Here is a 5516-nt window from a genome sequence, read left to right as displayed (position 1 = left end):
GATCTCTGTGAGCTGGGATCTCTCTCTCTGCTGGGATCTCCCTGTGCTGGGATCCCTCCCTGTGCTGGGATCCCTCTGTGCTGGGATCCCTCCCTGTGTGCTGGGATCTCTCTGTGCTGGGATCTCTCTGTGCTGGGATCCCTCTGTGCTGGGATCTCTCTGTGCTGGGATCCCTCTCTGTGCTGGGATCCCTCTCTGTGCTGGGATCTCTGCTGGGATCTCTCTGTGCTGGGATCCCTCTCTGTGCTGGGATCCCTCTGTGCTGGGATCCCTCTGTGCTGGGATCCCTCTCTGTGCTGGGATCCCTCTGTGCTGGGATCTCTCTGTGCTGGGATCCCTCTGTGCTGGGATCTCTCTCTGTGCTGGGATCTCTCTGTGTGCTGGGATCCATCTGTGTGCTGGGATCTCCCTGTGCTGGGATCCCTCCCTGTGCTGGGATCTCTCTCTGTGCTGGGATCTCTCTGTGCTGGGATCCCTCTGTGCTGGGATCCCTCTGTGCTGGGATCCCTCTGTGTGCTGGGATCTCTCTCTGTGTGCTGGGATCCCTCTCTGTGCTGGGATCTCTCTGTGCTGGGATCCCTCTGTGCTGGGATCCCTCTGTGCTGGGATCTCTCTCTGTGCTGGGATCTCTCTCTGTGCTGGGATCTCTCTGTGCTGGGATCTCTCTGTGCTGGGATCCCTCTGTGCTGGGATCTCCCTGTGCTGGGATCCCTCCCTGTGCTGGGATCCCTCTGTGCTGGGATCCCTCTCTGTGCTGGGATCTCTCTGTGCTGGGATCTCTGTGCTGGGATCTCTCTCTGTGCTGGGATCTCTCTCTGTGCTGGGATCTCTCTGTGCTGGGATCCCTCTCTGTGCTGGGATCTCTCTCTGTGCTGGGATCCCTCTGTGCTGGGATCTCTCTCTGTGCTGGGATCTCTCTCTGTGCTGGGATCTCTCTGTGCTGGGATCTCTCTGTGCTGGGATCCCTCTGTGTGCTGGGATCCCTCTGTGCTGGGATCCCTCTGTGCTGGGATCTCTCTGAGCTGGGATCTCCCTGTGCTGGGATCTCTGTGAGCTGGGATCTCTCTGTGCTGGGATCTCTCTGAGCTGGGATCTCTCCCTGTGCTGGGATCCCTCTGTGCTGGGATCTCTCCCTGTGCTGGGATCCCTCTGTGCTGGGATCTCTCTGTGCTGGGATCTCTCTGTGCTGGGATCCCTCTGTGCTGGGATCTCTCTGTGCTGGGATCTCTCTGTGCTGGGATCTCTCTGTGCTGGGATCTCTCTGTGCTGGGATCCCTCTGTGCTGGGATCCCTCTGTGTGCTGGGATCCCTCTGTGCTGGGATCCCTCAGGATGGCATGGAGGTAATGGAACAGGAGGATAAACCCTGCTGATATGGAATTAAAGGCTTTGGCAGAGATTGAGAACAATATTCAGAGCCTTCAGCCTCAATGTAGAATATTTCACAGAAAAAGAAGCTTCAAGAGGATTACCAAAGCCAAGTCAATTCAGATGTGCAATTCAGATACTCTGTCTGATCACTGGCTGTGTTTTTTATCAAGCAGAAATCAGAAGATGGATACAAACAATCACTTTTCATTTCATTTCCAGCTGGGAAATCAGCACTGATCACAAACCCCATCAGTGCCTTTGGGTTTCTTGCTTGGAGTGCTGATGATGCAGAAGGAGCTGAGCTTTGAGCAATCCAGGGAAAAAGGTTTTTGGAGCAGGAGATGGGAGATGGCAAGGGAGGGGAGCTCCAAAAATGCTGCCCTGAGTTGTGGCTGGGGCTGTTCCCTTGGAGGCAGGCAGGGATGAGCCAGGGACATTTCCCATTTTCCCTGAGCACAGGGCAGGGCTGGGACCCCTCGGAGCTCCCAGATTTTATCAGAGATGCACCTGGAGGAGTCTGTGCAGGGAGAGGGGAGGCAAACCCAGCAGCTGGGAGTGTCCTGCAGAATTCTGTGGCCTCAGGGACAAAGCATTGAGGATTTAATAACAGCTGCTGGGTAGCACAGACAATTGTGGGCAGTTTGCACCAGAAAATTGAACATTAATTTTTTAAATTTTAATAATAATTAAAATTTTAACATTATTTTTATTTTAATTACAATAAATATTTTATTTAAATTTAATTGTTATAATTCTTTAAATTCAATTAAAATTATTTTTAATTTTATAATCATTAAATTGGACATGAAATAATTGAATTAATTGAGAAAAGAACTTAAAAAGTTCTTTTCTGAGCTCCTCTGATGGGAGTGGGTTAGCACAGGAGGGCAGCTGTGAGGCTGATCTTACTGTACAGATTGGAGACACTTTTGAGGGGAAAAAGGGCTTTATCTGCCATTATTATTATTATTATTATTATTATTAATGGTAACGATAATAATGATAATTATAATAAAATATAATAATAATGATAATAATGATGATAAGTAATAATAATAATATTAATAATAATAATAATAATAATAATAATAATAATAATATTCTCTTTTTTTTCCTGGTAAAATCTACTTTACCAGCAAATTGCCTGCTGGAAATTCAAACACCAACCCTTTCAGAGCAGAGTTTTGGTGACTTCAGGCAGAGATTCAGCTGCTCCAAGTGTTGCCCATCACCAGCAAATCCCAGAAATGCATTGCAAAAGCCACTTCCTCCCACATGGGGTGTGCCCTGACATGTGTGGACAGAATAAAGAACATGAAAATGCAAAGCAGAGAGCAGGGGCAGTGCTGGGTCAGCATTTCCCTGTGCTCTGCTTTCCCCTCTCAGGTGATGATTGTTTGGGATAAAGTTTATTTGAAATTGAAATTAGGAACCTTGAGGTAGCATTCTGTGAAGTGGAAATCTTTTCAAAGATAGAAGTTTTACACTTTTGTTATAAAAATAAGTTCAGAGATTATGATGTCAGTGTGAAAATGTATTCATTTATTTTCCAAATGAGCCTCACTTTGATGATTTCATAAATGTGCCTTTTGTGATTAAAATGGTGTGGTGGGGTTTTTTAAATGCTGTAAAATCTGTGCATTTCTGCTGGCTCAGAGAAAAGTTCCGCTGGAATTTGTTAATTCTCAGCTGAACTGGGCAGGATCTCGCTCTGGGTAACAGGAGGGGACACAGGACCAAACTTGTCTTCCTGAATCACCTTCTCTGTGCCCTCACACCTCCCTGCACAGCCTGCTCTGCTCTGGGCCTGCTGGGACACGAGGGATGACAATTCCTCAAACTCTGAGGAAATGTTTGCACAAACACCAAATACTGTGCTGTGTTCCCCAGGAGTGTCACAGAACCCCAGGCTGCTTTGGGTTGGAAGGAAATAAATCCCATCCCAAGGACCCTTCCACCATCCCAGACCAAGCTCTGCCCAGGGAATTCCTTCCCAATATCCCAATATCCCAATATCCCAGTGCCCAGCAAGCTCAGCCCTGAATTCTGGCAAGAGGAGGAATTGTGACTTGTGCCACCATTATCCCATCCTTATTTTCCTTTTTGCTCACAGTTTGAGGAACAAGTGTAAAATAGAAAGAAATAAATACAGAAATAGATGTTTTAGATATATAGATAGAATATAAATTAGTATTTTGTTGGGAACCTCCCAGGCTGCTCTGGGAGGTTCCCAACAAAATATTGATTTATATTCTATCTATATATCTAAAATATAGATATTTTAGATATCTAGGTGGGGTAGTTTCTGCCTCTGGATGCATCAGGCTCCTCCAGGAAATCTTACAAAGAAAGATCACCATTTTACTATCAAGAAGGTACATTTGAAATTAAACCCCTTTGGTTTAATTTATCCATTCCCTCTGTGGACAAATCTTAAAAAATGGGGAGTGGAGGGAATATAAATTCTAATATTTGAATATTATGCTGCCAGGAGGAAAAAGAGGGGAATGAGTGGGTGAAGGGAATGGTGTTCTCTGGAACAGGGAGGAAACTGCCTGGAGGTTGGGATGGAAATTGCCACCAGGTTGGGAGAAAAACATTCTCCATCTGGGGAGGAAAACAGCTCCAGGGTGTGAGAAAAACTGCCTGGAGGCAGGGAGAATTTACAGAAAACAGGGCCCAAGGAGGGAGAGAAATTCCTTCCAGGTAATAAACCAGTCTCTTAATAGGGAGGGGAAGAGCCTTCAGAAAAATTGCTTCCAGGCAGAGAAATATCATCTGTGAGGGAAATATCCCCTAGGAAGGGAAATATCCTCCAGGCAGGGAAATATCATTTGGGCAGGGAAATCTCCTCTAGGTAGAGAATTATCATTTGGGCAGGGAAATCTCCTCTAGGCAGAGAAATATCATTTGGGCAGGGAAATGGCCTCTAGGTAGAGAAATATCCTCCAGGTAGGGAAAAATCATTGGGGCAAGGAAATATCCCCCAGGTAAGGAAATATCATCTGGGAGGGAAATATCCTCTGGGCAGGGAAATCTCCTTTAGGAAGGGAAATATCCTCCAGGTAGGGAAATCTCCTTTTGGAAAGGAAATATTCCCTAGGTAAGGAAATCTTCCCTGGGCAGGGAAATATCCTTTAGGAAGGGAAATATCCTCCAGGTAGGGAAAAATCATTTGGGCAGGGAAATGTCCTCCAGGTAGGGAAATCTCTTGGCAAGGAAATATTCCCTAGGTAAGGAAATATCATCTGGGAGGGAAATATCCTCTAGGTAGGGAAACATCAGTTGGGAAATCAGTTGGGAAAATCTCCTCTGGGGAGGGAAATCTCCTTTAGGAAGGGAAATATCCTCCAGGTAGAGAAATATCCTCTGGGCATGGAAATGTCCGCTAGGAAGAAAAATATCTTCCAGGTAGGGAAATATCACTTGGGCAGGGAAATATCCTCCAGGTAGAGAAATATCCTCTGGGCATGGAAATGTCCGCTAGGAAGAGAAATATCTTCCAGGTAGGGAAATATCACTTGGGCAGGGAAATATCCTCCAGGTAAGAAAACATCCCTTCTGTAAGGAAATATCCTCTAGATAAGGAAACGTCTCCTCCATAAGGAGACATTCCCTCAGTAAGGAAACATCCCCAAGGTAAGGAAACATCCCCTAGTTAAGGAACTCTCCCCCACTTCAGGAATTATCCCCTCGGTCAGGAAACATCCCCTAGTGAAAGAATTGTCCCCCAGTTCAGGAATTATTCCCTCGGTAAGGAAATCTCCCCCATTTAAGGAGCTCTCCCCCAGTTCAGGAGTTATCCCCCAGTTGAGGAACTCTCCCCTCAGTAAGGAATTACACCCCAGTGCAGAGCTCTCGCTCGGTTCAGGAGCTCTCCCCTCGGTAAGGAATTATCCCCTAGTTCAGGAATTATCCCCTAGTTCAGGAATTATCCCCTAGTTCAGGAATTATCCCCCAGTTTCGGAGCTCTCCCCCCTCTCAGGAGCAGTCCCGGTTCCGCGCTCTCCTCAGGCCGGGCAATCCCCGCTCGGTGCCCGCAGTTCCGGGCGCGGCCCGCAGGGGGCGCGCGGGGCGGGCGGCGCAGGCGCGCAGGGCGGCGGCCGCGGGCGGCGGCGGCAGCGGGGCCGCAGCGAGCGGGGCCCG

This window comes from Zonotrichia leucophrys, chromosome 5 (genome assembly GCF_028769735.1).
Source record: "Zonotrichia leucophrys gambelii isolate GWCS_2022_RI chromosome 5, RI_Zleu_2.0, whole genome shotgun sequence".
In the NCBI taxonomy this organism is placed as follows: Eukaryota; Metazoa; Chordata; class Aves; order Passeriformes; family Passerellidae; genus Zonotrichia; species Zonotrichia leucophrys.
The sequence above is the reverse complement of the archived record's forward strand: the minus strand, read 5'-3'. Positions refer to the sequence as shown.